This window comes from Lynx canadensis, chromosome F2 (assembly GCF_007474595.2).
Source record: "Lynx canadensis isolate LIC74 chromosome F2, mLynCan4.pri.v2, whole genome shotgun sequence".
NCBI classification, from domain to species: domain Eukaryota; kingdom Metazoa; phylum Chordata; class Mammalia; order Carnivora; family Felidae; genus Lynx; species Lynx canadensis.
The window spans coordinates 73,359,131-73,375,050 of NC_044320.2; positions in this window are offsets into that span (position 1 = coordinate 73,359,131).

The window sequence follows — 15,920 nt, forward strand, 5'->3', positions numbered from 1 at the left end:
TTGTGTGTTTCCCTTCTCTCAAAGATCATGGTTCTGTGCTGCCTATGTTTCAATGCCTGTAAGCAATTGCCTCATATGTTTTGTCTACTTTTATGGTTGTTTTTGTGGGAGAGCAGGTCTCCTAGTTACTCTATCAGAGATGCAAGTGGAAGTTCTATATTTAACTTCCGTCTTCTGATTCCAGGTTAATAAGGGTAAGCTCTAAGCTTTAAATATCAACATGATTTATCCTGACACCTTCTCGCCTGGGCCAGTCCCCATTCGTTGTGAGTGTGCTTGGGATGTAAAAGTAAAACATATCTAAATGAAGTGTTTTTTCTAAAAAAAAAAAAAAAACCCAGTTGATAAAATAAATCTATGAAACGTTATAAATATTAAAGCCAAGTTTTAGCTATTTTTGCTCTGTTTTATTTCTTGGTTCCGGTAGATAATAATGAATTGACTATTTTATACTAAATATAATTTTCTTTTTTTAAAAAAAAATTTTTTTTTCAACATTTATTTATTTTTGGGACAGAGAGAGACATAGCATGAACGGGGGAGGGGCAGAGAGAGAGGGAGACACAGAATCGGAAACAGGCTCCAGGCTCTGAGCCATCAGCCCAGAGCCTGACGCGGGGCTCGAACTCACGGACCGCGAGATCGTGACCTGGCTGAAGTCGGACGCTTAACCGACTGCGCCACCCAGGCGCCCCTAAATATAATTTTCTATATCAGGTTTTTTATCAAATAAAAATCTCTTTTTTTATGCTTGTTAACAGAACTTTGGTCATAAGGCAGTTTTAAACACCTGTTCATATAAGAATCATCAAATAGATGCTCTAGCACTGACTGTATGGTCTCATCAGAAGGTTATATGTTGATCAGAGTTAATAAGCATCTTGGCTTACAAATTCAATATTTATTGTAGATTTCAGCTTCTAGCCTTAGTAGTGGAATGTACGGGCTTTCTGGAAGGTCCAATAGAGCTTGTAACCAGCTGTTTTGGTTAATTGCATCCTTTGGTGTGTCTCAGAGAAAGGGGACGCTAAAACTTGAGCCTCAAATTTATTTCTGGACCTTGCCAAATACACTAGGACAAAAGCTTGAGTTCCGTACAAATTCAGTGCATTGGTATATTGAGTCAAACGTATTTTCACATCACTTGAATTGCAGATTTGCTGGACTCTTTACCTGATTGCACTGTTTCTGTTATGAAGCTTTTAAATCCACACTCCCCTTGGTTCATTTCCCATAGACGCTTTTGGGTCAATGACAAGCCTGCCTCACTGCCTGCCTTGTCCTCTGCCGGCAAGATGAACACTGAACAGGGCCTTTTATCTTAGCGGGGCCTCTCCAGACGCTGCATTAAAACAACTCTGCTGCCTTCAATGTATTATTTATGGGATTTTAAGTTTTTCTTTCACTTTGGGTGTGAAACCAAAACTTTCTCCTGCAGTGCAGCAGATGTGGTGATAAGTACAAGTGATTGCCTGTCTTCCTGTGATTTTTGTCTGTGGCACTTCTTTTGCCTAATGACTTTCAGCTGAGCTATTTTCTGGCACTAATGTTATGAACCCGGGTTTAGAGGATTTTGTGGCTGAGGACGATTTTAAACCCAGGTATGTGCAAGGGTGACATACAACTGTGTTGGGCAGAGGATATTTATGGTGAAGATGACCACAAATCCGTTCACAATTATATATGCTTGCTGTACCTACCAAGATAAAATGTCAGTCGTCTTCTGTTGTTGGTGAGTGTTCCCTTAGACAGTTTCTGGAAGACTGCCTGCTAACCACCTCCGTCAGAATCATTGTGGGTGTTTGAGTCACACCCAGACCTATATCAAGTCTTTGGAGTGCAAGCCTACAACTTGCATTTTATTTTATTTTATTTTATTTTATTTTATTTTATTTTATTTTATTTTATTTTTATTTTACTTTATTCTGTTTTATTTTGTTTTATTTATTTTATGTTATTTTATTTTTATTTTTATTTTATTTTATTTTACTTTATTTTATTTTATTCTGTTTTATTTATTTTATTTTATTTTACTTTTATTTTATTTTATTTTACTTTACTTTATTCTGTTTTATTTTATTTTTATTTTATTTTATTTTACTTTATTTTATTTTATTCTGTTTTATTTGTTTTATTTTATCATTTTAACATTTTGATTTAATTTAATTTAATTTTAATTTTATTTTTAAAGTTTATTCATTTATTTTTGAGAGACAGCGAGAGAGTGCACAGGGGAGAGGCAGAGATGGAGAGAGAGATTCCCTGTGCTGTTAGCTCAGAGCCTGATGGCAGCAGGGGTTGTGGGGGATAGGGACTCAGTCTCGCCAACTGTGAGATCATGACCTGAATCAAGATCAAGAGCCAGATGCTTAACCCACTGAGCCACCCAGGTACCCCTGGAACTTGAATTAAAAAAATTTTTTTTAATGTTTATTCATTTTTTGAGAGAGAGACAGAGACAGAGTGCAAGTCGGGGAGGGGCAGAGAGAGAGGGAGACCCAGAATCTGAAGCAGGGTCCAGGCTCTGAGCTGGCAGCATAGAGTCTGCTGCAGGGCTCGAACTCATGAACCACGAGATCATGACCTGAGCCAAAGTCAGACCCTTCACTGACTGAGCCACCCAGGCACCCTGGAACTTGCATTTGACATGAGCATCCAAGGTGGCCCTCATGCACAGAAAAGTTTCAGAACCACTTTCTTGATGAGAGATAGTTTAAGATCCAAATTGGAAAAATATTAACGAATTAAATCTGAGATCTGGTTAAGTTCATATACCAGGTGATTCAGCATTAAATTTTTGGTCTAGAACTTTGCACATATATACCCATCACTGTATTTATTGCAGTAAAGTTTTCTGTAGCCCGGACAAAAGCCGGCTCCTTCGCAGGGTAGGAAAATTGGCATTTCCTGTTCTGTTTACGTTGTCAGTTTCAATTAACAGCCACACCATTTCCCATCTTTCTTAATGAGATATAGCAAAGTCACCCTTACAGTTCTTTTTAAGATCACCAGTTTTTCTGAACCAATTTATTATCACAACTGTAGAAAGTGATTGTGGCATCGCCTCTCGCTGAAGTCAGACTGACGATGACTCCTGAGATCCACGTAACTTTCTTCACTTTGTTGCTCATGTTAAAAGTGTAAGTGGAATTCTCCAATGGATGTTCTGATTCTCTGATACGGCTAATCGAGAAATTGCTTTGGATGCCTAGTAGGCTTCATACAGCTTCCTAATTTATTTTTGAAAATGTGAAGACCAGAAGCCCAAAGCGGCCACTCACCTTTTAACCGGTCTCCCTGCTTCTGCTCTTGCTCTCACCATAATTTCTCACAGCAGCCTGAGTGACCCTTACGAACATGGTTCCAGTCCTGTCACTCCCTTGTTCAAAACCCTCCAATGGCCTCCTGTAGTGGATGGTCTGGTGCTCTGCCTAGACATCCCTCCCCAGGACTGAAGCACAAATTTCCTCAGATGCTGGGATGGTAGGCAGCTGACAGACCGCAGCCGAGTCTCTTTAGGAAATCTGGGGAAGAGCGTTACCTCGACCAAGGTCCCCTTGACGCCGCCCACACCCACGGATGGCTGAGGCAGGCATACTGAGCCTGCATTGTATCAGCTGTTCTAGCTTCTGAGCTGCCGGGGGAAGAGGCTACATCATAGTTTGACTTCTCCCTCTGCCAATCCTGCTTCTTTCACTCTTCTGTAGACACAGATGCCTGAGATCCCTTCCCAGAAACATCCTGCCCCTGCGGGACCTCGAACTCTGTCTCAGGGAGCTCAACATGCCACACTTCCCATTTCACTCACAGTGGATCCAAACTCCTTCCCAGCAAAGCCATGTGCAGACTGGACCTGTCTGAATTCCACCTCCTCTCCTCCCTCTGTCCTCTCCACGCATTCCATTATGGCCACCTTGGTTTTCCACCGACACTGCAGGTTTGTTCCTTCCTTATGGTTTTTGCATGTCCCTCTGCCCAGAACAGAATTGTCCCCCAGGACCCTGTGTGATCTGCGTCCTCCTTTCTCTCAGGCCTTTTCTGATGATCCTTCCTCAAGCGAGTGTCCCGCTCGCTCATCTATCTCCTTACCTGGCTTCACTTCACAGCAATTCTCAAGTCAACATTTTATCACATGCTTATTTGTTTCTTATGTTTCTCCTACCTGAGTAGGAGAAACTTCATAAACCTGAGTGGAAGGTTTATGAAGCTGCTGTTATGTGTTGTTGCAGAGTAATGCCTGACGTGTAGTAAGCACTCAGGAAACATTTTTGAATGGATGGGCCAATGAATAAATGAATGAATGCATGAATGATCCCCAGCCGACCTGACCCACTCATACAAAATAGTAAAGAATGTATGTGAATTTTGTTCTCTCCTTCTTAATATTTATCTCTAATAGATATTTCCCCATGTAACTTTATGTGCATTTCTTATCTCCCCCATTTTTTGGCCGTGTGACTTGAGGTAAGATATTTAACCTCTGGGCCTCAGTGTTCTTATCCACAAAAAGCACACAACAGGGTTGGTATAAAGATTAAAGTAGGGGCGCCTGGGTGGCGCAGTCGGTTAAGCGTCCGACTTCAGCCAGGTCACGATCTCGCGGTCCGGGAGTTCGAGCCCCGCGTCAGGCTCTGGGCTGATGGCTCAGAGCCTGGAGCATGTTTCCGATTCTGTGTCTCCCTCTCTCTCTGCCCCTCCCCCGTTCATGCTCTGTCTCTCTCTGTCCCAAAAATAAATAAACGTTGAAAAAAAAAAAAAAAGATTAAAGTAGTTACAACAGTGCCTGAAATGTGGCAACTACTTCGTAGGTATTAATTAGCTTTTTAAAAATTATTACTATATCCTTTAATTTGAAATTAAAATTTATATTAAATGCTCAAAAATACCTTCTAAATTAATTTACTTACCTAACTGACTTTTGTTCGAACTTTCGGTTGCTTCCAAATGGCTATGCTATCATAAAATGCTGTGACAACATCGTTGGATATGACTTTTTCTGTGTATCTGTGATTATTTCCTTGGGCCATTGTCTATAGGTAGAATTGTGGCTTCAGTGCTGTTATTAGGGGGCGTGTGCTATAGCAAGTAGACTGAAAACAAAGGGTAATGGCTCAAATACAGTTTCTCCCTTACTCAGATTTCAAAGTGGTAGTTGCTGATTCTCTCTCCTCTGGTGGCACTGAGTTCTGCCATCTTCTGGATGAAGCCTCCAGGGTTATCACACAAGTCCGCTTCAGCCAGATTTGTGGCATGTGGCACAGAAATGACGCTCCTCACATCTGCTTATGTTCCACTGGTGAGAGAGAGTCACATGACCTCACTTAGGTGTTAGGGGGATGGGAAATGACCCTGCATAGCTTAGTCATTCCACCCAAGGTGAGGGTGATGAATTGGTGACACATGAATCGGTGGTGGACCTGTAGCCATCTCAGGCGTGGCACATTTTTAAAAATTTATTTATTTGTTTTGAGAGAAAGAGAGTGTGTGAGCGTGAGCTTGGAGAGGGGCAGGGAGAGGGAGACAGAGAGAATCCCAAGTAGGCTCTGCACTGTCAATGTGGACTCCAATGCAAGCCTTGAACCCATGAATCATGAGATCATTACCTGAGCTGAAGCCAAGAGTCGGGTGCTTAACCGACCGAGCCACCCAGGTGCCCCATCAGCCATAGCACCTTTTTTAAAACTGTTGATAGATCATGCTAGAAAGTCTTCCAGAATGATTGTATCCATGTACCTAATGAGTCAAAATTCATACTTCTCAAAGCAGAGGCAATGTAATGAAATAAATAATGATTGGGCTCTGTAACATTTCTTTGAGGTGTTGCCCTCTCATTTGGGGTATAAAGGTGCCAAACAATTACATCCTTCTTTCTCTGAAGGTTCTGAAACAAATTGAGAAATACACCTAGAAATTAGTTGGCGAACATAATATGGTAAGTCCCATGGGTTGAACGGAGACTATACTTGGGTCTGAAGTAAAAAAAAAAAAAAAAACAAACAACAGTTTTCAATGATCTCTCTCCCCTTTCCCAATCTGGGCTAGAGGATTGCTACTGGAAAGGGTTGTGTCTGAAGAGTGCAGTTTATAAGGGCACTTACCCAGATGGCTGCCTTGAAAATGGTAGCCTATGTTGTACTCATCAAGTCTAGGAAAGCTGAAGCCAAAAAAGATGGGCTTCCAGGTCTTCCCATGGAGGTTGATTCTGACCCCTTACCCAGGTATATTTATTAGCTACAAACAGAAGGAACTAAAAAGAAAATGAACCCTTTGAGGATGGGACGATACTCAGAATAAGAGTCACCAGACTGGTCAAGGCACGGAGACTGACTCTTGTGCTCAATTTCACCAGTCAAATAAATCACTCTCCTTCCATCTGAAAAACTTGTGAGAAGTAGAGAAAGAATGGATGTTTCCTTTATAATACCCCATGAAGAAACAGGAGTCCTAAGTCTATGGGCTGGGATGGGGGTTAATTATGTGTTCTGTTCACACTAATCCTTCTGGTAGGTTCCAGTTTCCACAAAGGAAAAATAAATAGTGAAGGAAGCAAGGGTATTGTCTTAAGGCCCAGACTCTATAGAAATAGCATACCTCACTTTTTCAGGTTGAGCCGTTGAGAACCTAGTCATATGGTCACACATAACAGAGAGGAAAACTGTATAGTATAGCCTGGCAATGTGCTCAAAACAAGACAGGTTTTTGGTGGACACTCAGCTGACTCCGTAACACTAACTTGCATACCATCCTTCTTCCTAAACACTAATGAACTCTTCTATGTTTCCCTTTAGTAAATACCGGGGTGGAAATGTAGGGAGAAGAAACAAAGAGTTGCTTTTTCCCCTCTGAATCTTAGGTAGTTTCCATACTGCTCCCAGGTTGGGGATGAGGTAAACCAGAGGATGCTGTTGCTATATTGTGGCCTCCTTTCACCTTCTAGAGTTAGAAGACAGAGGTTGTATTTCATAGGTCTGCTAGTCCTTTCATGTTTTTCTCACCCTTAACCCACACAGATGTGGTCCAGAAATGTCCAGTGTCTTGAGTTGGCCTCCTCACAATTAGGCTGGGGGATATTTGTGAGGTATGGAAATTCCTGGAGGACCTGAGACGTGTGCATTGACTTCCTGATGCGCTCCAACAGGTGCTCTGATAGGCGGATAATTGAGATAAAACCTTTGGTAGTTACGAATTTTCCAAGAGTTGTGCTGGGCCGTCACGGCCAACCAGGATTCTTGGCATAACTAGGGAGTTACTGAGAAACTTTTAAACCAAGGTATGATCCTTGTTCTCAAGTAGCTTAGAATTGAAATTAAAATAAGTGGTCTGTGCAAAATGCACAGAAAAAGCCCATCTGATAAATTATATAGGACATAATCTGCCCCTCCCTGGTGATCTTAAAGGGGGCTATTTTGCTTCTACTTTCCTATTCAAACTTGGGACAGTAGTAATGACTAACTGCATGTCCTTCAGCATTTTTGCCACTTATACAGATGTCTCAAAAGATAAGATTTTATTTTGGGCAGATGACAAGTGAATGATGCGCAAGCCTCGGGCCCAAGTTTAGTAGGATGGGCTAAAAGTGACAATATTTTAAACTGTGAAATAAACCTTTATCATTTTATTTGGAATGATACCCCAAGCTTATTCCACATATCTCTGTTATGAAAATACATTATTTTATCTAGGAGTAAAATTACTTTCTAAAATGCAATTTCATCTAAAAACATAAATCTAATACTCACATACTTTTCAAAGCTATTTAAGACTGTGATTCCTCTCAGACATGAAAAAGTGCCCACAGGCGTGTTATCACTGAATGTCCCAACCGGAACCTTATACTTCATCAGTAAGGGCCAAATCTATCCGATTTCTGCCAGAGAATGGGTCGTGGTAAGTTCATTCACAGATGCTGTTGGTGGGAAGCTGGGTATCTTAGCTCAGGCGGTTATACCAGAATACCAGAGACTGGGGGCTTAAATGATAGCTATTGACTTCTTGTAGTCTGGGAGGCTAAGAAGTCCAAGATCAAGGTGCCAGAAGAGCCGGTGGTGAGGGCCCTCTTCCTGGCTTACAGACGGCTTCCTTCTTGCTTCCATCTCCCTTCCATCTACACAGGGTAGGGAGAGACAGACAGGGAGCAAGGGAGAGAAAGAGTTCCCTGCTAATAGAGGCACCAATGCCATCATGAGGACCTACCTTCATGACCTCCTCTAGACTTAACTACTACCCGATGGCCCCTTCTTTACACACCATCATATTTGGGGCTAGGGACTCAACCTATGAATTTGGGGGGTGGGCATACAAACATTGAGTCCATAATTGTGGTTTAACCACATCTTGTGTTGAGTCTTTGAGACTCGGGACTCAATCTAAAAGCCTAAATCAGGCTGGTGAAAGAGTCAGGGGCACAGGAAAGAAATGCACTCCCATGAAACCCCTGCTTCTGTTTAATTCTTAGAGCTGATTGTTTCGCTCTAACATTCAAAGCTAGAAAATGCCTCCATCTGTGGCTGTGCCTGACTCTGAGGCCATGTTAAGAACATCAAGGAAGAGCGTCCAACAGGAAGAAGAAGTAAACTCAGGGAATATGTCAAAGGATAGAATTTGAACTTATAACTTAAGATAACTTGGCAAATATTGGGCCTACAGCTTTCTATTTTTTTTTTTTTTTTGAGAGGGAAAGAGAGAGACTGGGGGGAGGGGCAGAGGGAGAGGGAGAGAGAGAATTTTAAGCCGACTGCACGCCCAGCATGGAGCCAGACGCGGGGCCGGATCTCATGACTATGAGATCATGACCTGAGCCGAAATCAAGAGTCAGTCAGTCAACAGGCTCAGTCGCCCAGGCACCACTGGCCCTACAGCTTTCTAAATATTTAATGCTATTAGTGTTTTGAAAGATGGTTTGTGCATTCACAAGATAGCTGTTTAATATTTTTCTTGAATAGTTATAATCACATTTTCTTTAAATAACATATAATAAATATTGAATCTTTTGTTCTGTTATGCAGTATTACTTATTGATTTTTAGAAAATAGATTACTGTTGGGCTATTAAAAATTTGAACAATATTATAGACCTCTTCAACTAACTTTAGTAGTTTTTAAACATTAGCGCTATCTGTGCTAGATGTTTATTCAGTTTTAAACTAGTTTGGGGGTACTGTTAATACACCAAAAATATGGGGATTTACAGGAGTTGAAGGACATAGCATTATAAAAGGCAACCATATAATTTATTATCCAAACCAGGATGCTTTTGAGAGTGATAAGGGGCGTGTTAATAGTTATATCGAGACAACAGGCACATACAGAGACTATCTTGGTCAATGTGAGCATGGGTCACCCTTATTCTTTGTGTTAAATTACTTTGTCTACATTTATGAAATGACCGAGTTGGATTAAATCAGAAGTTTGCAAACTATATCCCACAGGCCAAATTCAGCCTGATGCATAGTTTTGTAAATAAAGTTTTATTGGAACACAGTCACAGCCATTTGTTTACACGTTTTCTGTGACTGCTTTTGCTTTACACTGGCAGTACAGAGTCAGTACAACAGAGACTCCAAGACCCATAAAGCGTAAAATATTCATTATCAGGCCCTTTACAGATAAAATCCCTGGACTAGAACGTATTTAAGAGCTCATGTAGATCTAACATTTTGTGATTCTTTATTATTCTCGTTGCTTTAACTCACATATTTTTTCTTGAATAAAGAAAGTGCTTTGCTTGGCAAATTTTATTTCAAGATTGCTAGATTAAGCCTTGGTGCAAAGCAGCTGTTAGGCATTAATGCTGTATGTCTAACCTGATGAGGGTTTGATGAGCTGTTTCTGGGAAGGTGTGACAGAGGTGTATGGGATAACCCCTGAGAAGCTCAGCAGAAGAAGACAAGACTGGGTGGGTTGTGGGATGCTCTTAGGGTCCTGGAAGAAGATGAATCATCAAACATCTGGGGTGGGAAGGACCCACAATCCCCCAAACCCTTACACATTTTAGGGTTACCAGTACATCAGGCAGTCACTCATTAATCTTAGCCTCTATGTATGTATGTATTTCTTTTGAGAGAGAGAGAGAGAGAGAGCGAGCACGAGTATGGGAACAGGAGAGAAAGAGGGGGAGAGAGAGAATTTTCTTTCAAGCATTCTCTGCACTGTCAGCATGGAGCCTCATGTGGGGCTCGAGCTCAAGAACCATGAGATCATGACCTGAGCTGAAATCAAGAGTCAGATGCTTAGTCAAGTGAACCACCCAGGTGCCCCTAATCGTAACCTCTTATAAGAACATCTGAATAAAACATACTACATCATACTAATTAATTTGAATTAATTCTTTTTTGTCCTAAAACTTTGTGTTTGAGTTCTAATCTTCTGGATGCATTTGATTAATTGAATTCTGTTTCAAAGTATGAGCCTTGAAGAACTTGAACAGCGTTTTGGAGGTAAGTTTGTGTATGTGTGTGAGGGGAGTGGATCATGTAGATCCTTATATAGACTTTGCTTTTGCAATGAGTGAGATTCAAGCCACTGCAAGGGTCTGAGCTATCTGACTTATGTTTTTACATGCTGAGTACAGACTGCCATTATGTTGAGGTCAGAATGAATGGAGTTGAATGGAATGAATATACAGTGAATACCTACTTATTCTAGTTTAGTCAGACTTCTGTATTTCAGGATAGACATATTTCAGGATGGAGCAAATGAATACACACCCACAAGTCGTCAGCATAAATGATATTTACAAGTAGGGGACTAGAGATCACAAAGGGAATAAGTGTCGGTAGAAGTGAGAGACCGACAACATTGGGGATACCATGTTTAAAGATTCTTTTTTTTAAAAATTTTTTTTTAACGTTTATTTATTTTAGAGACAGAGAGGGACAGAGCATGAATGGGGGAGGGTCAGAGAGAGGGAGACACAGAACCTGAAACAGGCTCCAGGCTCTGAGCTGTCAGCACAGAGCCCGACGCAGGGCTCGAACTTACGGACCGCGAGATCATGACCTGAGCCGAAGTCGGCCGCTTTACCGACTGAGCCACCCAGGCGCCCCGGGGATACCATGTTTAGAAGTTAGGGAGATGAGGCAGAATCTGGAAAAGGAGACAAATGAATAATGGCAGGCCAGGGAGGAGGCAAACCAAGTGTCATGGGTACCAAGTGAACTATTATCAACAGCAGGAAATAATCTGCAGTAAATGTCACATGAGCACTGGGAATTGACCATTGGATTCAGTCACCTAGAAGTTACTGGTGACACTGACTAGGAGTTTCAGTGGCCTCGTATGGTTGAAAGCCTGATTGGTGTGCGTTTAAGAGAGAATTGAAGAAGAACGTGTCACTGAGTATAGGCAACTCTTTTGCCTCTCTAGCCAGAAACCACCAAGAATATATTGTAGTTGAGCAAAGTGGGTTTGTTGCTCATTATATTACAATGAGGGAGACCACACACTATGGAGAAGAGTGGACATTTCAGCAAGATGTTTGGTAATTTGGGGAAAGGTTTAAGTAACCGGATCTTTGCTCTGGATTGGAAGCTTTCTGGAAATGAGATATTTCTACGATTGGCTATCTTAATAAAATATCACCAGAGCAGAAAGATAGAGTGAGGTCAAAACTATATTAGGAAAGAAGTAGCAGTCACTTATATTAGGACAGAGTGGTGGTTTTGAGGTTTGCACAGTGACCTTGTTTTTGTCCGTCCTTAGATAAAATTATGAAGTGTTCTGTTTTTTGAATCGTTTATTATGGTCACAGAATGACCTTGTCTGATGGCAATGTTCTCTGAAGTTGTTTATGTTCAAATGAAAAACACCAAGGTCTAGCTGTGAGTGATGTACTATTAGACCACCAATGAGGAAAGACTCAGAGGAAAGAAGTGGTTTGTGCAGGTTTGAGTTTCATAACTGAACGTTATTATTTGTGATCCACCTTTTGTTCATAAAACAAACAAAAAAAATTAACACTTTTTTTTTCCTGTCTCACTTTTCTAACTCTGAGGCTCCCAGTTTGGGGGATTAGTTTACCCAGCACATGGCCCTGCAAGTTTCATAAATTAGGCATAAGATGGTAGTATGTGACATCTTAGTAAAAATCTGCTGTAATGCAATCATCTCATTGGGTTTATCTGACCATAGAAACAAATAGATTATCCATTTCAAACTGAGCATTTACTTGAATATATTAAAGCTGAAGGTCTTCATTGGTGTGGTCTCTTCATGATTATGTTTCTTTTCTTTTTTTTTTAGTGTTTATTTTTGAGAGAGAGAGAGAGAGAGAGAGAGAGACAGAGCGTGAGCGGGGGAGGGCCAGAGAAAGAGGGAGACACAGAATCTGAAGCAGGTTCCAGGCTCTGAGCCATCAGCACAGAGCCCAATGCGGGGCCCGAACTCATGAACTGTGAGATCGTGACCTGAGCTGAAGTTGGATGCTTAACCGACTGAGCTACCCAGGCGCCCCTTCATGATTATGTTTCTTACTTGAGAGAGATGTGCTACTTTTCTGTATAATTGGCAAATAAAGGCCCTTAGGCTGTAGGTTAGTACCTACCAGCAGTACTTAATTTTATTGAATATTGAATTGTTACTGTAAAAAACCTTTTTTTTATTAAGTTGTAACATTATCACATCAACAATTATTTTAGATACTAAGATTTGTATTTCCTTAACATATTTTTGTTTTGTATGCTTGGTAAGAGAGCTCAAAAAATACATTCATAAAACAAAAAAATTAGTATAAATTTGCATAAGATTAGTCCCGTGGGAAGTTTAATTTTTTCGCCCACAGTTTAAGTGAATTTTTTTTTTAAGCTGTTTTCTCATTGGATGAACCAAGAGTAGTTGCCATAACAACTGTGGTTATTACCACTGAGATAAGTGGGCCTTTATTCCACCAACACATGTATCAACACGTTCATAGCACAAACATGAAAAAATTCACAGCATAGAAAGAAAGTCTCATACTCCCAGCCACCAGGATCCCTCTCTAGAGACATTCCTGGTTATCATCTTCTTTCATGTCATTCAGAGGTAATCAATGCTTTAACTAGCATCTACAAATGTATTCTTTTCACCTTCCACAAATGGTTTGCATTTGCCTTTTCGCTTAACAATATATCTTGGGGATTGTTCCATTCCAAAAATATATAAATAAAGCTATTTTGTCCCTTCGAACAGTTAAAGTTGTATGTATTATAGCCACACAAAGGTTATTTCAGCAACGCATATTATTGAATGTTTAAGTTATTTTCAAGCTCTTGCTATCACAAATAATTTGTCAATGAACAACCTTATACATATCTTGTGGACTAGAGGGACAAATTTCCAGAGGCAAACTTTCTTTCCTTTTCTTTCTCTTCTTTCTTTTATGAATGTTTATTTTTGAGAGAGAGAAACAGAGCACGAATGTGGGACGGGCAGAGAGAGAGGGAGACACAGAATCTGAAGCAGGCTCCAGGCTTTGAGCTGTCAGCACAGAGCCTGTTGTGGGGCTCAAACCCCCAGACTGCGGGATCATGACCTGCCCCGAAGTCTGACGCTATAACCAACTGAGCCACCCAGGTGCCCCAGAGGGAAAATTTCTGGATCCAAGGTCATCGGCATTTTCAATTTTAGTAGCTATTACCAAAGTACTATGTACAGAGGTTGTACCAATTTCCACTCCCACTATCAGAGCATAAGGATGTGGGTCCTCCCACCATTACCCACATGTTAGGTGGGCAAACATTTTGATTATTGCCGGTCTGCTAAGAGAAAAATGTCACTATAAGCTTATTTTTCTTTTGGATTTTTAGGCTCTTGCTTCTTGGTATAAAATTGAATTGGTTTTGTTTAAAAAAATTTTTTTTTAATTTTAGAGAAAGAGAGAGAGAAAGAGTGAGTCAGGGAGGGGCAGAGGAAGAAGAAAGAGAATCTTAAGCAGGCTCCATGCTCAATGCAGAGTCTTACATGGGGCTCAATTCCTCAACCCTGAGATCACGACCTGAGCCGAAATCAAGATTTGGATGCTCAATCAACTGATCGCCCCAGGTGCCCCTAAAATTGAATTGTTACATTAGATATATTTTCCTCAGTTTGTTGTCTTTTGACTTTGTGTATTTTTCCTTGAAGACATGTTCTTTATTTTTTTATTTCCTTGAAGACTTTATTCATTTTGGATTTTGTGGTTTCCGGCTTTTGTGTCATCTAGACAGGCTTTCCCAACTCTAAAGTTATTAAGAACAAAACAGACACACAAACAAGCAGACAAAGCCAAAAATCTCTTTTCATGATATTTTTCTAGTATTTTAATGTATTTTTAAAGTCTTAGCAATTAAATTTTTAAAAACCTGGATGGAGAGGGTATAAAGTGTGAGGTATAAATTCAAATAATAGTTTTCAGGCGTCTATCTCATTATTTTATTTTTTTTATTGACTAATTTATCTTTTTACCATCAATGTGAAATACAACCTTGATCGTATGCTGAGTTCCCACATGAATTTTGTTGTATTACTCAACTTGCTCTTTTCTATGATCTTCATCTGTCTATGTGTCATACGTTTTAGTATTTAGTAGACTTAGTGACTTTCTTTTTTATAATTTTTTTGGCTGTTGATATTTTTGCCCATTTGTATTTCCATGGGAATGCTTGAATGATTTTACACAGTTAAACGAAATCCATTAGTAATTTGTTGGTATGACATTAAAATTCCACATTACCTTAGGGAGAATTTATGTCATTAGTTGGCCCTCTCCTGTCAAAATCACGGTTGGCCTTTTCATTTGCTCAAGGCTTCTCTTTTGTCCTTTTGTTGTGCTTTAAAAGATTTTTATGTAGACCCTTGCTACGTGTGTCCCTTGAGTTTGTTGCTGCTGTTGTTAATAATGCTATTGTTAACTGGGTTCCTCCTTCGATTAGGTCTTCTAATTGTTGTTGTTTTAACATATGATAAATGTTGATTTCCATGTACTAATTTTGTACCCTGACATCTTACTAAGGTTTACTTTTTCTAATTATTTTAAAGTTATTCTTAAATGTCTTCCAGTGTTCCGTCCAAATTATCTGCAAGTAATGATAATTTTGTTTCTTCTTTTCCAGCTTTTATAGATCTTTTTTGTTTTCTTTTTTATTGCATAGCTGGTATCTACTACTATTGCCAAGTAATAGTAGTAGGAATAGACATTCCAATCTGGCTGCTGATGTAATAGAAATGTATCTTCTAATCACTAAGCATTCTGGGAGTGTATAACATTTATTCATTTTAAGTAAATATACACTTATACTTACCTTAAGGTTGAAGAAATATTAAAAATAGGTGTTAATTTTTACAATATGTCTTCACAGCCAGCACCTATTGAGGCGATTCCTAATGTTAAACCAACCTTGTATTACTAGCATAAACCCCTTAATCAGATGCAGTGTTCTTTTATTGTATTCATGGCTTCTGTTGGTTAAATATATTTTATTAGTATTTTTCATAAACATAAGTGAGGATCTCTAAATTTCTTTTTTTTATTTTTAAAATTTTATTATATATATATATATATGTATATATATATAGAGAGAGAGACAGAGAGAGAGAGAGAGCAAGTGGGGAAGAGGGGCAGAGGGAGAGAGAGAGAGGGAGAGAGAGAGAGAGAGAGAGAGAGAGAGAGAATTTCAAGCAGGCTCCATGCTCAGTGTGGGGGCCCAACACAGGACTCAGTCTCACCACCCTGGGATCATAACTTGAGCTGAAATCAAGATTTGGACGCTCAACTGACTGAGTCACCCAGGTGTGCCTTTAAATTTCTTTTCCAGTGTTGTCACACATGGGTTTGGGTATCAAGATTTAGGAAAAATACTTTCCTTAAAATAATTGGGAAAATCTCCTTTACATTATGCACAGGGACAGTTTAAACTCACATTAGAATTACCTATGTGGTTTGTAGAATTCCCCTGTGAACACATC